We start from the raw sequence: 20,102 nt of genomic DNA on the forward strand, positions 1-20,102 counted from the left end.
TGAGCAGCGCGCTGGGGAATCCCCGAGAATAAAGACTCAGCCAGGCTGATTGCTGGGCATGTCCCCTACAGCCAACACCCACAGACTCTCCCAAAGCAGCAACTCCTCCTTCTCCTGTCTGACACCTGAATGCAGCTGGAAATCCCAGTTCCTGGAAGTCAGAGACAACTGCTGCCTCCCCATACTTGGGGGGCACAAGCTAAAAGAGAGGACACGTGACCTCCCCACCTGTCTCCTCCCCAGTCTGGGGCACCCACACTCCCCACACCCCACTTTAGCTGTGTGGGGGGAGAGGCTTTGTCCTCCCACTGCATTTGCTCTCCCTGGCAGGCAGGCCCCTGGCAGGGAGTGGGAGGGAGCCGCTCCCGGTTGCTGCATGGTGCAGTGTAGCCAGCTGCCTGGGAGAGAGGGGGAAGTGGCAGCCCAATCCCTGCCCGGGCTCAGCTTCTGGGGACAGGGGTCCACTCGGAGCAGGCCGGGGGAGGAGGGGGGACTCTGGCTTGCTCACCCGCCATCTCCAGAAGCCGAGTCTAGGAGGGAGGCAGCTCACCGCGGCCGCAGTCAGACGCTCGACCAGGTGCAGTGTCCCAGTGGCCAGAGGAGGTTCTTGTCCCATTCCCTCCACTCCCCACCTGGGCCGGCTGCTGTAGGTGCATTTGACCTTGCACCACATACCCACCCTCCCTTCCCGATGTATCACCTCTGCTGGAAGTGCTTTTCCACAGCCCATGAGTCCCCACAGGGCTGAGTCTCCCCACAGGGCTGTTTCGGGGGCCCTGCCCCACCCCAGGCCAGATGGGGTAGTGATCTCACAACACCCCTTTGTGACTCCCAGGGACCCTGTAGGAGCAGCAGCTTCATGCTGGGCTCTAGGGCACCCCAAAGAACCTGCTGGGGGAGGGGACAGTTCACTTCCCATGTCAGGGGGTGCCTGGAAGTGACCATAGCCTCAGCCCCTCCCCCTCACAGAGACACCCCATGGCTCCCCCCCTCACAGCCCTCCCTTCACAGTCACACCCTCATGGACCCTGCCCCTCACAGTGACACTCCCATGGCCACAATGACCCCCTGTAGTCCCATCACCCCAGGAACCTGCACCCCTTTCCGCTGTGCCTTGGGGAGCCCACACTGAAAATGCCAAGGTTAGGGGGCTTGACTCATAAGGCTAAGCTCCAGCGTTCACGTGTCATTTTCTTTCAAACTCTGATAGGGATACTAAACAAGCCACACTAAGGCTGGGAAGTTTTGAATAGGTTTACCTATCTATCTGCATCTAGGCCTGCAATCCTTCTATTTGACAAAACCGAAGTTAATACTCTTTGTACACTCAAAACAATTTCGAAACTTACCGCAGTTGTCCGAAAGTGTTTTGGTGTTAATAATTGCGGCTATGTGATATTTTATCTAGGTACTTTCTCAGAGGCCTCAGCTGTCATTTGCTACTTCTTGCTGGGAGCCCCCTCCCCCACCCACTGATTTTCCGTCTGCTCCTTTCTTTCTCCTCTTTCCCTGTCTCACCCCTTCCCCTCCTCTCCGGCAGGGAGACTGAGTCACGTTCCTGTCCCCAGGGCATTCCCTCTCTCCGGCTCGGCCCCTGCAGCGGCGGCCAGGAGCTGGTCCCAAGAGCCTGCCTGCAGCGGGCGCTCAGGGCAGCGCTCCGCGCCCGGCAAAGACAGAGGGGAGGCTCCAGCCAGCAGCCGGAGACAGGCCCGGGGCTGCTGACACAGGAAGGGGCTGCTGCAGCGCTGAGCGTTGGGTGCTGGGAGGAAGGAGGCGGGCAGCAGGCAGAACAAAGCCCCGAGACCAGACACCTGGGCGCGGATGCTCCTAAAATCCCAGGCGCTGCTCCCTCCATTTTGACCCGGGAGCCCGGGCTGAGCAGCTGCTGACTCCCCGCACCCCAGTGGGGGTCTGGGCTGGGGGGAGCCCCTCATTAACCCCTCCCTGCCCAGCGGCGGGGGACTTTCTCCAGCGGGGACCAGCCCCCCGGGCTGCAGACTGCAGGTGAGTGAGAAGCTCCCCTGGGAAGTGCTGGGGACGGGCAGGAAAGTGACTCTCTGCCCCAGGGGTTCTCGGGTCTCGCAGCCCCGGTCAAGGGCCCGGCGAGGGTCGGAGCTGCCTGCTGCAGCTCTGGGCAGGACCGGCTGGACAGGCAAAGCCCCGGGGGCTGCAGGTGGGGAAAGAGGCCCCAGAGCTGGTCCCCCCGCTTGCCTGTGTGGGGGCGGAGGGGTGGGGAAGGGAGGGATGAACAATGAGCCAGAGGTGGCGGGACGGGACAGACCCTGCGAGCTGGAACGAGGAGGAGTCCGGTGGCACCAAGTAAAGACTAACAGCTTTATTTGGGTCTAAGCTTTTGTGGGTAAAAGAACCCCACTGCTTCAGATGCATGCTTGTTTTTGTGGATACAGACTAACGCGGCTTCCCCTCTGATACCTGACACCAGGCAAGTGTGACCCGGGGGAGTCTGAACTGTCTCTGGGAAGGCAGGAGATTTCAGGGGGAGAAGACCAGGGGAAGAGGTAGGTGTGGGGGGGGGGGGGGAGAGTTAAATGCATCTTCTCTGGTTTTGTCACTTTCCCCTCAAATGTTGAAAAAAATTCTCTCCACTTCTTCCTCCTTTCTCTCTAATGATCAAATATGACTATCAAATCCACCCCATGAAGTGAGCTGCAGCTCAGGAAAGCTTATGCTCTAATAAATATGTTAGTCGCTAAGGTGCCACAAATCCTCCTGTCCTTTTTGCGGATACAGACGAACAGGGCTGCTACTCCGAAACCTGTCAAATCCACCTGGTTCCCCGCACCCGACTTTTCTCTCAGAGGATTCACCTTTTACCCTCCCAGATATTAACCCATTTTCTTTCTATTTCTCAAATCTCAATCTAAAATCTCCTCAGATATGTGGGTTTCCCCTGCCCATTCCATCTGCAGCAGTTTGTCCTTGTTTAGGTGGGAAATTGTTGCCCAAATGGGATGGGGGGTTAGTGGGTGCTGTTTGGGAGAGGCCTGAAACACGGCTGAATCTGGGGTGGGGATGGTGGGGTGGCCAGTCTCTGCCAGCAACAGGGCCTGGAAGGGACATAGGAGGGGAAGGGGGAGCCAATGTCCCCCCTGGAGGATCCACTCTCAGCTGCTGTTTCCCCCCCCCCCCCTCAACTCAGCCGCCTGCCCATCTCCTGCTCTACACCTCCTCCCTTGCATGAGTGACACAAAGGGCTCCCTGCTCTGCATGTGAATGGTGGGGGTGGAGGGAACCATCACTTTCTGATCCTTTATTGAACATTCCTGTTGAATCCCCTCAAACTTTCCCCCTTTTCCCCTGTAATTATTGAATTACCCTCAGATCTTGGTGTTTTTCTCTCCTATTGTCAAATATTATTTTTAATCCATTTTTTCTCCCTAATTCCTAAAGATCGATATAAAATACCCCCCCCCCAAAATTGCCCCACTTTCTCTGTAGTTATGTTACTAAGGTAATATGCTCTTGAGATTTCTTCCTGCCAATCTAAATATAGAATATTAATGTAAAAATCTCATTAGATTTTGTCCTTTTCTCAAATTCTTGAATATTACAATAAAATTATTGCTACTGTTGCTCTTTTCCTTTCTGTTGATAAAATATTGATAAATCACTCATTTTGCCTCTTTAGCTATTATTGATCATTGATATAAAATCAGGGTGGATTGATTTAAAACAAGGCAATTTAAATCAGCAATTCAAATAATAATTTAAATAACCCAGTGGGAAGCCTTGATATAAAGCACTGAAGTTTAGTAAACTTTTCCACTTGTAGTTGTTGTTGGTTTTTTGTCTAAAGAAAGGTGCATTCCGTTTGGTTGACACAACGATTACAACATGTTGATTTAAAACTAAATAGACACTTTACACTAGATTAGGCAGAGGTGCTGGAACAATTTTTATAGTGGGGGGTGCTGATGATGGAAACCATTGATACTATGTATTTGGTGTTTGCTATTACTACTTCAAGCCCGGGGGTGCGGCAGCCACCCCCAGCCCTCCTAGTTCCAACACCACTGAGATTAGGTACATCTTTTTGCTACCAAGGAGGATACACTATAACTAGATACATTATATAGCTTAACATTTTCATATTTTTATTAATTGTACATTTTTAGTACATTAGAAAATGGTGAATGATATATTGCTTATTTAATAGAAAATTAACTTTTTGCTAGTGATTCTGTGTTATGCTGCATTAGGATGGTAACTAGAATTTAATTAAACACACAAAGCAGCATATAAAATGTATTTTTATGAAACTAAATCATCTGAAATGTCTTGGATACATAAACTTCTTTTATCAAAACATGTTTCACATTTACAACTAAGTGATTTATTAAACAGAGAAAATAACTCTAGTTAGTGAATTAAACTGATTATTTCAGGTCAGCCTGGGAAAATGTTCCAATATACCTGAAAGAGACTTCAGCTTACATTCCTTGTTGGTGTCTCTTTGGGTATGTCTACACTATGAAATTAGGTCGAATTTATAGAAGTCGGTTTTTTGGAAATCGGTTTTATATATTCGAGTGTGTGTGTCCCCACAGAAAATGCTCTAAGTGCATTGAGGGCATTAACTCGGCGGAGCACTTCCACAGTACCGAGGCTAGAGTCGACTTCCGGACTGTTGCACTGTGGGTGGCTATCCCACAGTTCCCGCAGTCTCCGCTGCCCATTGGAATTCTGGGTTGAGATCCCAATGCCTGATGGGGCTAAAACATTGTCGCGGGTGGTTCTGGGTACATATCATCAGGTCCCCGTTTCCTCCCTCCCTCCGTCAAAGCAGCAGCAGACAATAGTTTTGCCCCTTTTTTCCTGAGTTACCTGTGCAGACGCCATACCACGGCAAGCATGGAGCCCGCTCAGCTCACCATCACCGTACGTCCCCTGGGTGCTGGCAGACATGGTACTGCATTGCTACACAGCAGCAGCAATCCCTTGCCTTGTGGCAGCAGATGGTGCAGTACGACTGGTAGCTGTCATCGTCATGTCCAAGGTGCTCCTGGCTGCGTCAGCCAGGAGTGTCTGGGCAGACATGGGTGCAGGGACTACATTAGAAGTGACTTGACCAGGTCATTCTCTTTAGTCCTGCAGTCAGTCCTATTGAACCATCTTATGGCGAGCAGGAAGGCGATACAGATTGCTAGCAGTCCTCTTGTACCATTTTCTGCCAGGCAGACAAGAGATGAGGATGGCTAGCAGTCCTACTGCACCATCTGCTGCCAGCCAAAGACGTAAAAGATAGATGGAGTGGATCAAAACAAGAAATAGATCAGATTTGTTTTGTACTCATTTGCCTCCTCCCGTGTCTAGGGGACTCATTCCTCTAGGTCACACTGCAGTCACTCACAGAGAAGGTGCAGCAAGGTAAATCTAGCCATGTATCAATCAGAGGCCAGACCAACCTGCTTGTTCCAATAAGAACAATTACTTAGGTGCACCATTTCTTATTGGAACCCTCTGTGAAGTCCTGCCTGAAATACTCATTGATGTAAAGCCACCCCCTTTGTTGATTTTAATTCCTTGTAAGCCAACCCTGTAAGCCATGTCGTCAGTCGCCCCTCCCTCCATCAGAGCAACGGCAGACAATCGTTCCGTGCCTTTTTTCTGTGCGGACGCCATACCAAGGCAAGCATGGAGGCCGCTCAGCTCACTTTGGCAATTAGGAGCACATTAAACACCACACGCATTATCCAGCAGTATATGCAGCACCAGAACCTGGCAAAGCGATACCGGGCGAGGAGGCGACGTCAGCGGGGTCACGTGAGTGATCAGGACATGGACACAGATTTCTCTGAAAGCATGGGCCCTGCCAATGCATGCATCATGGTGCTAATGGGGCAAGTTCATGCTGTGGAACGCCGATTCTGGGCTCGGGAAACAAGCACAGACTGGTGGGACCGCATAGTGTTGCAGGTCTGGGACGATTCCCAGTGGCTGCGAAACTTTCGCATGCATAAGGGCACTTTCATGGAACTTTGTGACTTGCTTTCCCCTGCCCTGAGGCGCATGAATACCAAGATGAGAGCAGCCCTCACAGTTGAGAAGCGAGTGGCGATAGCCCTGTGGAAGCTTGCAACACCAGATAGCTACCGGTCAGTTGGGAATCAATTTGGAGTGGGCAAATCTACTGTTGGGGCTGCTGTGAGGCAAGTAGCCCATGCAATCAAAGATCTGCTGATATCAAGGGTAGTGACCCTGGGAAATGTGCAGGTCATAGTGGATGGCTTTGCTGCAAGGGGATTCCCTAACTGTGGTGGGGCTATAGATGGAACCCATATCCCTATCTTGGCACCGGAGCACCAAGCTGGCGAGTACATAAACCGCAAGGGGTACTTTTCAATACTGCTGCAAGCTCTGGTGGATCACAAGGGACGTTTCACCAACATCAACGTGGGATGGCCGGGAAAGTTACATGACACTTGCATCTTCAGGAACTCTGGTCTGTTTCAAAAGCTGCAGGAAGGGACTTTATTCCCAGACCAGAAAATAACTGTTGGGGATGTTGAAATGCCTATATGTATCCTTGGGGACCCAGCCTACCCCTTAATGCCATGGCTCATGAAGCCGTACACAGGCAGCCTGGACAGTAGTCAGGAGCTGTTCAACTACAGGCTGAGCAAATGCAGAATGGTGGTAGAATGGGCATTTGGACGTTTAAAAGCGCGCTGGCGCAGTTTACTGACTCGCTTAGACCTCAGCGAAACCAATATTCCCACTGTTATTACTGCTTGCTGTGCTCTTCACAATATCTGTGAGAGTAAGGGGGAGACATTTATGGCGGGGTGGGAAGTTGAGGCAAATCGCCTGGAAGCTGGTTGAGGGAAATCGCCTGGCAGCCAGACACCAGGGCGGTTAGAAGAGCACAGGAGGGCGCAGTGCGCATCAGAGAATCTTTGAAACCCAGTTTCATGACTGGATAGGCTACGGTGTGAAAGTTCTGTTTGTTTCTCCTTGGTGAAACCCCCCGCCCCTTGGTTCACTCTACTTCCCTGTAAGCTAACCACACGCTCCTCCTCCTGTCAATCACCACTTGCAGAGGCAATAAAGTCATTGTTGCTCCACATTCATGCATTCTTTATTCATTCATCACACAAATAGAGGGATAACAGCCAAGGTAGCCTGGGAGGGGTGGTGGAGGAGGGAAGGAAAATGCCACACAGCACTTTAAAAGTTTACAACTTTAAAATTTATTGAATGCCAACCTTCTGTTTTTTGGGCAATCCTCTGGGGTGGAGTGGCTGGTTGGCCGGAGGCCCCCCCACCGCGTTCTTGGGCGTCTGGGTGAGGAGGCTATGGAACTTGGGGAGGAGGGTGGTTGGTTACACAGGGGCTGTAGCGGCTGTCTGTGCTCCTGCTGCCTTTGCTGCAGCTCAGCCATACACTGGAGCATACTGGTTTGATCCTCCAGCAGCCTCAGCATTGAATCCTGCCTCCTCTCATCACGCTGCCACCACCTTTCAGCTTCAGCCCTCTCTTCAGCCCGCCACTTACTCTCTTCAGCCCACCACTTACTCTCTTTAGCCCACCACCTCTCCTCCCGGTCATTTTGTGCTTTCCTGCACTCTGACGTTATTTGCCTCCACGCATTCATCTGTGCTCTGTCAGTGTGGGAGGACAGCATGAGCTCAGAGAACATTTCATCACGAGTGCGTTTTTTTTTCTTTCTAATCTTCACTAGCCTCTGGGAAGGAGAAGATCCTGTGATCATTGAAACACATGCAGCTGGTGGAGAAAAAAAAGGGACAGTGGTATTTAAAAAGACACATTTTATAAAACAGTGGCTACACTCTTTCAGGGTAAACCTTGCTGTTAACATTACATACATAGCACATGTGCTTTCGTTACAAGGTCGCATTTTGCCTCCCCCCACTGCGTGGCTACCCCCTCAACCCTCCCCCCTCCCCGTGACTAACAGCGGGGAACATTTCTGTTCAGCCACAGGCAAACAGCCCAGCAGGAACTGAGTGTCCCCTGAAGAAAAGCACCCTATTTCAACCAGGTGACCATGAATGATATCTCACTCTCCTGAGGATAACACAGAGAGAGAAAGAACGGATGTTGTTTGAACTCCAGCAAACATACACTGCAATGCTTTGTTGTACAATGATTCCCGAGCACGTGTTACTGGCCTGGAGTGGTAAAGTGTCCTACCATGGAGGACGCAATAAGGCTGCGCTCCCCAGAAACCTTTTGCAAAGGCTTTGGGAGTACATCCAGGAGAGCCACGAATGCCAGGGCAAATTAATCCTTTCACATGCTTGCTTTTAAACCATGTATAGTATTTTAAAAGGTACACTCACCAGAGGTCCCTTCTCCGCCTGCCGGGTCCAGGAGGCAGCCTTGGGTGGGTTTGGAGGGTACTGGCTCCAGGTCCAGGGTGAGAAACAGTTCCTGGCTGTCGGGAAAACCGGTTTCTCCACTTTCTTGCTGTGAGCTATCTACAACCTCATCATCATCATCTTCTTCTTCATCCCCAAAACCTGCTTCCATGTTGCCTCCATCTCCATTGAAGGAGTCAAACAACACGGCTGGGGTAGTGGTGGCTGAACCCCCTAAAATGGCATGCAGCTCATCATAGAAGCGGCATGTTTGGGGCTCTGACCCGGAGCAGCCGTTTGCCTCTCTGGTTTTCTGGTAGGCTTGCCTCAGCTCCTTAAGTTTCATGCGGCACTGCTTCGGGTCCCTGTTATGGCCTCTGTCCTTCATGCCCTGGGAGATTTTGACAAAGGTTTTGGCATTTTGAAAACTGGAACGGAGTTCTGATAGCACGGATTCCTCTCCCCATACAGTGATCAGATCCCGTACCTCCCGTTCGGTCCATGCTGGAGCTCTTTTGCGATTCTGGGACTCCATCATGGTCACCTCTGCTGATGAGCTCTGCATGGTCACCTGCAGCTTGCCACGCTGGCCAAACAGGAAATGAGATTCAAAAGTTCACGGTTCTTTTCCTGTCTGCCTGGCCAGTGCATCTGAGTTGAGAGTGCTGTCCAGAGCAGCCACAATGGAGCACTCTGGGATAGCTCCCAGAGGCCAATACCATCTAATTGCATCCACAGTACCCCAAATTCGACCTGGCAAGGCCGATTTAAGCGCTAATCCACTTGTCAGGGGTGGAGTAAGGAAATCAATTTTAAGAGCCCTTTAAGTCGAAAAAAAGGGCTTCATCGTGTGGACGGGTGCATGTTTACATCAATTTAACGCTGCTAAATTTGACCTAAAGTCCTAGTGTAGACCAGGGCTTTGAGTCAGTGGCTTTGTCCCAACACCTGTGATGACTTTGCCAATCTGTGGCACCCAGTGGCACAGCCCCTGGTGCCCACAGGTTGAAACCCTTAATGATCTACTGTGCTGTATTTATAAATCTTGACCTCAAAAGTTAGATGCTTTCCCCCTGATTGCTTCTTTACATAGAAAAGCAGCCTTTAATGTCAAACTCCTGGATTCATCATATTTATTTGTTATTTAAATATTTTAAGAGATTATAATAAGGCTAGGCCTTCAAATATTGTGTATTAAATTCAAAATTCATTTTAAACAGGTTTTTTTAAAAGAAAAACTCATACTAATTTAAATAATAAAATCAAAAGAATCTGATTTAAATAACATGAAAAATTAAATAAAAATCACCAATTTTTATACATCCTGTCTAAAATCCTCACATTTTCCTACTTTCCTCTCTAATTTGTGAAAACTGACCCCAAATTCCTCAGATTTCCTCCCTTTTCTCTTTAATTACTGAACATTGAGATCACCTCTCCGATTTTGCTATTTTCTGTGTAGTTATCAAAAACGAATTAAAAAACGAATCTCCGTTTTAGAGGTCTTCCCTATGTTTATTTAATTGTAGCAACTCCTGTTTGGAGGGAACCTGTTTTCCTGAGTCATTCCCCAGATTAGAAGCTGCAGGGGGTGGGGTTGATGTCCTAAAAACCAACTTTCCCCTCTCATTTGAGAACCATCTGTGTCCTCATTTATCTCCATTAAAATGTTGGCTGATGAAAGTGACGTCTCCCATATTTAGTAGACATCAAAGCCAGAGGCTTCCCCATATTTGGGGGATGAGTGTTTCCCAGCTGCTAACCGGACAGTTGGCTGGACCCTTACCTTTTCCCCAGATCGGGCAGGATGATGGGGTCACTCCCCTGGGGGCAAACAACTTCAATTTGTCCTCTCCCTCCTTCAACTGTTTATGAGCGGGATAGTGGGGGTTGGGCTGAGCAGCCTTGGGTTCCAGTTTATTTCTTATGTTCCTAAAAGCCGATGCTTCAGATCTGGAGCCAGCCCCCTGCTGGGGTCAGGATGGGATTCTCTCACCCCACGTATTCTGGGTATTTATTTATTTATTTATTTATTTTGTCTTCTTCCTCTGAAGCCTCAGAGACTGCCATGGCTGGAGACAAGACACTGGGTGGGGCCAGGGCTCTGTGATAGCACCGAACATTCCCTCTCGCAGCTGTTTGGCTGGTGGGTTCTTGCTCACACTCCCAGGGTCTAATTGATACAAATTTGCGGATGATACTAAACTGGGAGGAGTGGTAGATACGCTGGAGGGGAGGGATAGGATACAGAAGGACCTAGACAAATTGGAGGATTGGGCGAAAAGAAATCTGATGAGGTTGAATAAGGATAAGTGCAGGGTCCTGCACTTAGGACGAAAGAACTCAATGCACAGCTACAGACTACGGACCGAATGGCTCGGCAGCAGTTCTGCGGAAAAAGACCTAGGGGTGACAGTGGATGAGAAGCTGGATATGAGTCAGCAGTGTACCCTTGTTGCCAAGAAGGCCAATGGCATTTTGGGATGTATAAGTAAGGGCATAGTGAGCAGATCGAGGGACGTGATCGTCCCCCTCTATTCGATATTGGTGAGGCCTCATCTGGAGTACTGTGTCCAGTTTTGGGCCCCACACTACAAGAAGGATGTGGATAAATTGGAGAGAGTCCAGCGAAGGGCAACAAAAATGATTAGGGGACTGGAACACATGAGTTATGAGGAGAGGCTGAGGGAGCTGGGATTGTTGAGCCTGCAGAAGAGAAGAATGAGGGGGGATTTGATAGCTGCTTTCAACTACCTGAGAGGTGGTTCCAGAGAGGATGGTTCTAGACTATTCTCAGTGGTAGAAGAGGACAGGACAAGGAGTAATGGTCTCAAGTTGCAGTTGGGGAGGTTTAGGTTGGATATTAGGAAAAAATTCTTCACTAGGAGGGTGGTGAAACACTGGAATGCTTTACCTAGGGAGGTGGTAGAATCTCCTTCCTTAGAAGTTTTTAAGGTCAGGCTTGACAAAGCGCTGGCTGGGATGATTTAATTGGGGATTGGTCCTGCTTTGAGCAGGGGGTTGGACTAGATGACCTCCTGAGGTCCCTTCCAACCCTGATATTCTATGATCACAACAGTAGAGTCAGCCTAGGTCAGATTGGCAGCGACCTTAAGTATTTCCTTCCTTCCTCTAGAGTGTGGAGTGCCAGGTCACTTGCCAGGATTATCTGGGTGTATCTGACTGATTAATTTCCCTGCCATTGCTGGGCCCTCTGGCACTGGTGCAACTGTGTCCCTCCACTCCTCTTCCCGTAGCACAGAATAGTTTAGGTTCCTGTGGGCTGTGAGACTTTGGTCTCAGGTCAGTTGTTGGGTTTAGTGTGCGATGCTGGTTGGTGCTGGTGGTCTGTGATATACAGGAGGTCAGGCCAGAAGACCAGGGGGTCCCTTCTGGCCTTAAACCCTGTGACTATGGCTCAGTGACTCTGACCAGAGTATCCCCAAACCCCATGACAAATGGTCTCCATAAGGGGTTCCTTTCTCCAACCCTGAGATGCAGCCACCTCTGGGGTGGGTCAGTGGCCGTTATTGGCCAGTGACAGGGCATGGAAATTTCTTAGCATTTGTGGCTGCTGCCTGGGCCTGGGCCTGGGAACATGGGTGTTTCTCTGAGGAAAGAGCGAAGGGGCTATGGCTGAGACTGCCGGGCTAATGGGCTGCAGAGCCCTCTGGGGAGGTAATGCCCTTTACAAGCTGGGGGAAGATGGCATGACTGGTTCTGGGACTCCTGACTATGAAATGGAGGCAGAGCCTGTTGCTGTGGAATCCGCGGCCTTCGCTGGGGACTCTGGCTTGTAGGAAAGCCCCCTATTAAAAAATAGCTGCGGACGGTGGAGGGGGCCCCAGTTTCTGAGGGCACTGTGAAGCAGGCTGGTTTGGCCAGTGCAGTCAGGGAACACACTGCTCAGGGGGCCTGGGTCGCTGCCGGGTATTACTTTTACCAGGAGTCCCCACCTCGGTGAAAGACCAGCTGGGGAAGGCCTGGACTGTCCAAGGGCCCAGCCTAGTAGAGCTTCTATGCTCATGGGGAGAACGGGAAACCCCTGTGGCAGGGACACTGAAGGACCGGGCTGTGCTTGCAACAGGGAGACACCCTGCCAAAAACCTCCCCTTCCCACTAGGCAGCGCTCTCTGTGACTGTGTACCTCCTACAGGCTCTTTCTGAGGGCCTGTCTCAGAAGAAAGTGGACGTTTCATTCCTGCAGGACTCTTGCAGAGATGCAGGCACCAAACCAATTGGCTTTCTGATTGGAGAGGGGAGGTTTTTCTGAGTCCTGGTTCCACGGGGAGTGTGGGAGTTGCCTTTCTCTTTGCAGATGGGCTGGCCCTGCAGGCCGTTGTTCCAGGACGTTTATTGATGGGTCAAGCTACTTTTGAGCAATATCATCTTTTTTTGATTAATGTGTAAAATCCTCCTGGAGGGAAATACAGGGAACTTTTTCTTTTTTTTTCCTTCCCAGCGCTTGGGTGCTCTTTTGGCAAATTGGTTTTTTGACAGGTGATATTTTAATTTGGGGTGGGGGGGAGCAATTTCAATTGTACTCTTAACAACAGATTGGATAGGAGTCATCTGGAACCTCATCCACTGTCTGCTCAGTGACTTTCAGCTCTTTGACAGGCTGCTGACCGGACTGATGTGGGATAGTATAACCTACACGCCCCCTGGGTGTCGTGTTCTGGCCCATCTAGTGGCACCAAGACCACTGAGCTCCAGAAGTCCCAGGTTTGATCCTGCCTGCTGATGACCAGGGTCTGTCAGTGTTGCGACAGCATTTCCAACCTTATGCCCAGCCGTACAGCTGGTTGAGTACTGGTACCAGCTCTTTGTCTAGGACCCACTTGGGCAGGGCTTTTTATGTGTTTATTCATCATTTGCTTTCTAGTTGCATTGTCCCAGCTGGGATTTCAGATCGTGTTCGGTCTCATTTGTGTTCTCTTCTCTCTGTGGGAGACTGTCACCCATACTAGCATTTTAACACTTGCCTTGTACAGGATGTTCATTTTGGGGACTCTTTTAAATATTTTTTGTGGCACCTGGTTGCCTCCAAAGGACGCCTTTCCTTCCTTGAGGCAATGGTGGGAGGTGGCAAAGTCAATGTATATACAGCAGACAACTCTGGGCCTCTGCCAGAGAATGGAGCAGTTAGAGCCGGGTGTTGCAGAACTTAAAAAAGACTTTCATGGCAATAATGATGCTGGGTTGTAGGACAGCTTGAAAAATATTTTAAAAACACCTGTGCTTGTGGGACCTGTTGGACAGCAAAGTTCAGGGTGCACTTATTGCAGCAGGTGGAAGAAAATGAGTTCAACTGATTTTTTTTCTAATTCTGCATGGGTCTCAGCAGAGGCCATTGCCGCTAGCTTGGTTTTCATTCTGTTTGCTGGTTTCTTTTTTTTTTATTGGAGACACAGTGTTGCTGATCTGGACAAATGTCCCTTTGAGCAAGCCGTGCCCGATTATACTCACAGTTCTATTTCCTTGCCTGTTGCTCCTGCTGTGGATTGGGACATTGATAGGCATGGCGATTTGCTTACCTTCAGTGAGTCTTACAAATGTACTTTTAATAGCTTAGGCCCCAAAGCATTATACCTGTATATGATTATGGTAAAGATTCAGCATTTTCAAATGCTTATTGATTATCCTGGTTCAGTGTGGAGATGACAGTTTCTGGCGGCAGACTCTGTCTATCCAGCCTGTTGGTCTCTACACAATCCTGTGATTGCGAAGCATATGGGTGATCTCCAATGGAGAATTCTTCACAGGGGTATGGCCTCGAATGTGTGCATCATTTGATTCTGAACGTGTCCATGTGTGCCCTGTGACATGGGGGAAGACTGTTTCTCATCTGTTTCTTACTTGTTCCAGGTTACACCCATTATTTGTTGTACTTCAGGGTGTCTTTTGGTTATAGTTCCTTGATTTTTCTCATAGTGTATTTCCTTTTACCATTAAATATGGATTCACAAATAGATCTGTAATATGCCTTGTGAACATCATTTTGAGTCAAGCAAAGACAGCCATTTTGAAAAACAAACAATGCAAAGTATCTGGTACTGGCATTGCCAATGGGCTTCATTTTTTAATTTATTTTTTAGTGGATTTCTGCCTTCATTTGGAATTTAGATATTCTACTCATACATAATTTGGATCACATTATTCAGGGGTGGGCTGCTGGAAATGCACTTAATAGTTTTAGCGATGGGCAGTTGTTTTGATGAATTTGTTTGTTTGGTTTTTTTTTTGTTTTTTTTTTATTTTTACTATTACTTTCTATTCTGATTTTATTTAAAGTCTTTTAAAAGCCAGACTCTCTCTCTTTACTGAGGAGACTTGGATTGAGCTTCCTGGCTGAGATGCTGCTGTTTCCTCCACTGTTATCTGGAAGCTCAAGTTGAGCTGCTCCTTCTGTCCCAGTGGGATCTGTGCTGGAGAGTGACTTTATTTAAAATTTCTTCTGTGCTGAGCCAAGGTGAGGAATTTCTCCAGTTGGAACAAGTCCCCTAAGGCAGACTTACGCTCTGCCAACATCAGCTCCTGAGCCAGAGACCTCAAGGAAGGTGCCGAGGATGGGCAGCAAAATGATTCTGCACAAACAACCCCTCCTCATTCCTCATCTCTCCTCTCAGTAGTAGTTGCAGGAGCTGATCCAGTCATGGGGAAGAAAATGACCCCGGAATGGGACTGTCCAAACCGGAGGGGCAGAGAGAGGGGAAAGGAGATCGAAAGGGAAAGAGGAGAGAGACTGACAGGGGCAGTGGGAGAAATAAGTGGGGAGAGAAATTCCCAGATCTTTGACTTGCCCAGACATACTTATTGCAGCATCCTGGGACAGATTCCCTTGTCTGTGAACAAGGGGAGGAGCAGAAGGAGGAAAAGCAAGTTCCTGAGTCTCCCTATTCCCCCTGCCTGGGAGCATGCTGCCCTGGGAACCAAGTCTGGGGGAATCCCCCAAAGTGACTCCTTTGGTTCTCTTCTGTTCTACCATTTGGTTCAGAAAGTTTGTTACTGGGAGGATTGAAAAATGTCTCTGGTGGGTTTAGTCCTGGAGGGAGGGGCCAGGTCTGCACTGTAATAAAGTGATCAAGCATTTTCCCAGCGTGGCAGAATCTGGAGTGTCTCTCTGCAGGGAAAGTGCCTGGGGCAATTTTGATGTGAAATTAAATTGAAGCCTGCTCTGAAATCTCCCCAGTTGCCCTTCTTGAGCCCCACACACCTATAGCCAAATAGACAGTCCTTGTAGGAGCAGGATTTTATAATTGTACTAATTGTACTATAAGAATTGATGTAAACTTTGATTTCATTCTGCCAGCCACCCTTTTTGAATAACAGAAAGGAATGACAGGTTTCAGAGTAGCAGCCGTGTTAGTCTGTATCCGCAAAAAGGACAGGAGGACTTGTGGCACCTTAGAGACTAACCAATTTATTTGAGCATAAGCTTTCGTGAGCTACAGCTCACTTCATCGGATGCATACCGTGGAAAATACAGTGGGGAGATTTATATACATAGAGAACATGAAACAATGGGTGTTACCATACACACTGTAATGAGAGTGATCCCTTAAGGTGAGCTATTACCAGCAGGAGAGCGGGGGGGGGCGGGGGAGGTGGGGGGGAAACCTTTTGTAGTGATAATCAAGGTGGACCATTTCCAGCAGTTGACAAGAATGTCTGAGGAACAGTCGGGGTGGGGGGGCGGGGGGGATAAACATGGGGAAATAGTTTTACTTTGTATAATGACCCATCCACTCCCAGTCTCTATTCAAGCCTAAGTTAATTGGATCCAGTTTGCAAATTAATTCCAATTCAGCAGTCTCTCGTTGGAGTCTGTTTTTGAAGTTTTTTTGTTTTTTATTCCACTCTACACCATATATTAGGCTTAAATAAAGACTGGGAGTGGATGTGTCATTACACAAAGTGAAACTATTTCCCCATGTTTATTTCCTCTCCCCCCCCCCCGACTGTTCCTCAGATGTTCTTGTCAACTGCTGGAAATGGCCCACCTTGATTATCACCACAAAAGTTTTTTTTTTCTCTCCTGCTGGTAATAGCTCACCTTACCCAATCACTCTCATTACAGTGTGTATGGTAACACCCATTTTTTCATGTTCTCTGTGTATATAAAATCCCCCTACTGTATTTTCCACTGCATGCATCCAATGAAGTGATCTGTAGCTCACAAAAGCTTGTGCTCAAATAAATTTGTTAGTCTCTAAGGTGCCACAAGTACTCCTTTTCTTTTTGTGGATACAGACTAACATGGCTGCTACTCTAAAAGAAAAAGTGAGAGACTTGGAAAGACCAGGAGACAATTAGAAAACATCCATTGTATCGGATGCTAAACATGTTAGCAGCACTGACGACCTCAGAGGTGAGACAGGCACCCCTGAAGGCGAGACAACAAATAGGAGATAACGATGGGAAGCCCAACAATAACCATCAAATAATAACAGCAGAAAACCCCAAGATTAACACCACTTAAGGACTAATGATTACAGGATGACATTGCAAAATGCATGGACTCAAATGGGAATTTACAACTATAAAGCTGGAGTGTTTTGGCATGGAACTCTGGGTTCAGTCCTGCAAAGCCTTGGAGCATCGGATCGCGACTGACAGAGCCCAGCTCCTCACTCATGCTCAATCTAACTGGCCATTAGATTGACTTGAGCTACAACAGACTGGTAACTATAAACAGCTACTGGAAGGACTCTGTGTGTGTGTGTGTCTGTGTGTGAGAGAGAGAGAGAGAGACTGAAAAGCATTGCTAACTGTTGTATTTTCAATAAATGCGGCGTATTTGCCTTTTCCCCCTGAAAAGATCCCGTGTGCTTTGTATGAGCATAACATCCTCACTTCCTCCATAGCCATATATCGTTTCATACACGCTCTCATTGTTCTTACTTATAGCCTACCCCTCTTCTAGCATCAAACTTACGTGTTTCTGCCAGGAAGTTCTCGAAATTCCTCGCTTTCTCACTCCATATCTTTCAGACAGGTAAATCTTATTTTTGATGTTCATTATTCATTCTTTCCATATGTTCAAACCATCTTAACTTTCCAATTATTATCCTGTTTGCAATTTAATTTTAAAATTTGTATTATCTTCTTATCCTAACATTACTTACCCTATTAATCAATGTTCTCCTGCACATATTTCTCAATAAAAGCATTCCAATGCATTTATTCGGCTTTCATACTAATATCATAAATTAAGTATATACCCGGGGTAATGGAATTTATATTAATTATTTTTATGCCTAATTTACAGATGGCAAAGCGAGGCCCAATTGACGTATTTATCAAGCAAAGACATCCAGTTGCTGAACACGCAAGTAATTCTGAATCAGCTGACAGCAATGTAAATGAAACCGAAGTATTGTCAACAAAAAGAATTCGCACTAGCTTTACTCAGAAATAGACTTCTCAAACATTCAGTTCGGTTTTGTAGCCACGAATGATGGTGGCATGCCAAAACCGTAGTGCGTTATTTGTGGCAATGTGTTGGCTAACAACGCAATGAAGTCGTCAAAGCTCAAGAGGAGTTTAAATACAAAACATAATGAAATTGGTTCAAAGCCGAAAGAGTTCTTTGAAAGAAAGCATGTTGATTTACAAGGTCATCAGAAACAGATCTTTGAAGTGTAATATAAATAATTCTGCTTTGCAAACTTCTTATAAAGTAGCGCTTCGCATTGCTAAGGCTAAAAAGCCATACACAATCCGTGAGACACCAGTGATAAGCGGTATTAAAGATGTCTGCATGGAAATGGTGGGCGAGCCGGCGGCAAAGAAAGTGGCTCAGGTGCCACTTTCAGATGACACTATCGCTCGACGAATTCACGATCTGGCTCACGATATGGAAGATCAGCTCATAGGCCAGATTAAATTAGCAAAGTACTTTTCTTTGAAGCTTGATGAACGTACAGACCTTGCTAATACAGCAATTCTGATGGTGTAATGTGCGCTTTGAACATGAGGGTGATTTGAAGGAAGAGTTTGTTTCTGCTTCACTACCAACAAAAACAACTAGTTCTGAAGTGTTCAAGACTGTGAGCGACTACATCGTTAACAAATGTGGGTTGGATTTCAAGTTCTGTGTAGGCGTATGTTCTGAAGGTGCTCCTGCAATGACAGGACGGCATTCGGGAGTGGTTACCCAGATTAAGGCGCTTGCACCCGAATGCAAGTCGCTGTACTGCTTCCTTCACCAAGAAAGTCTTGCAACAAAAAAAATGTCAACAGAACTGAACAGTGTGCTCAGCGAGGTTATAAAAATTGTGAACCATGTAAAGGCAAATGCTTTAAATTCGAGACTGTTCACTGCATTATGTGATGATATGGGAGCTGATCATAAACAGCTCCTACTGCATGCCAATGTACATTGGTTATCGAGGGGAAACGTCCTGTCAAGAGTATTTGAGCTCCAAAACGAGCTTGCCGAGTTTCTTCTTGACAAAAAACCAAACTGGTCACAATTGTTCCGAGATGAGGATTGGATAGCCAAGCTGGCTTATTTGCTTGATATCTTTGCCATCTTTTAATGATCTCAACACCTCCATGAAGGGAAGGATGGCTTCGTGTCTTACAATGGCAGACAAGATTGATGGACAGAAACAAAAGCTAAAAGCATGGACGAGTCGAGTGTCAAGAGATCGTTATGACATGTTTCACAACTTAGCAACAATCATCACCAATGCAGGTGAAGACCTTGATGTTACATCTCTATGAAATGTCATCAGTGAACACTTGACGAATTTGGCAGAATGTTTTGAGTTTAACTTTCCAGCAGAAGAAGATCCACAGAAAGGGACTGGATGGATCCAAAATCCATTTATTCCATTGAAAGATGACTTAATTGTCACTACGGAGGATAAATTGTTGGAGCTGGCTGCTGACGAAAGATTGAAGATGAGTTTCGAAACTACAACATCGTTTGCTTCCTATTGGATAAAAGTGAAAGCAGAATATCCTGAGCTTACTGAAATTGCTCTGAAAACTCTTCTCCCATTTCCTTCAACAAACCTCTGTGAGACTGGCGTCTCAACCATAAGTGTCATTAAGACAAAGTACAAGAATAGTTCGGATAGTCATTCTCCATTGCATGTGGCACTGTCCTCCATTGAGCCATGACTGGATAAACTGACAGTGAAGAAGCAGGCTCACCTTTCACATTAGTAAAGGTTAGGGTTTTAACATGCCTATTATTGTGTTAATAAATTTTTTTATAATTTCTTTGTTAGGAGACTTTGCTGGTTTGATTTTTTAATTTTTTTTATTTGTATTGTAATATTGTATTTGTTTACAAAATAAACATAAAATAAAAATGTCTGCTAACTTTTATTGTATTCATTATATTGTTTCCGATATAAATTAATATTACTACAAATGCCCAAATAATATTTTCTTGCATTGTAAATGAATAATAATCATTTTATACTATCCACACAGACACACAGCCTTTCAGTCAGTCTTCAATGTATTTAAATGGGAATATCTCCGCATGAACACCACACTCCCATTCCAATCAATACAGTGAAGAATGTTAGTTTTTCTGATCTGATGTGCTACGTTCCTATGTGAAAACTATAATAATAAGGCATAAATATGGTACCAGTCCCTGGCACATTGGGGGAAAAAAAATTGACAGTCCGCCACATCAGATAGTTTGAGAAGCACTGTTTTAGGGAATACGAGGGGTTCTCTCTTTCTCCCTTCACCTTGATGCCTGTTGGCTGCTCTGTGTGGGGTGGGGGTGGG

General features: G+C 47.2%; 1 long non-coding RNA gene across 2 annotated transcripts; it reads left to right on the forward strand.

The window, feature by feature from the left end:
• The first annotated feature begins 1,927 nt into the window (after nucleotides 1-1,927).
• Nucleotides 1,928-19,673, forward strand: LOC140904276 (uncharacterized). 2 transcript variants are annotated; one of them, XR_012156485.1, is made up of 4 exons: nucleotides 1,928-2,004; nucleotides 2,409-2,519; nucleotides 17,253-17,340; nucleotides 17,614-19,673. It is a non-coding gene; the product is annotated as an uncharacterized lncRNA (long non-coding RNA). The 2 variants fall into 2 exon arrangements; XR_012156484.1 differs by lacking the exons at nucleotides 1,928-2,004; nucleotides 2,409-2,519 and having other exon boundaries at nucleotides 16,607-17,340.
• Nucleotides 19,674-20,102: the final 429 nt, after the last annotated feature.

This window comes from Lepidochelys kempii, chromosome 28 (assembly GCF_965140265.1).
Source record: "Lepidochelys kempii isolate rLepKem1 chromosome 28, rLepKem1.hap2, whole genome shotgun sequence".
NCBI classification, from domain to species: domain Eukaryota; kingdom Metazoa; phylum Chordata; order Testudines; family Cheloniidae; genus Lepidochelys; species Lepidochelys kempii.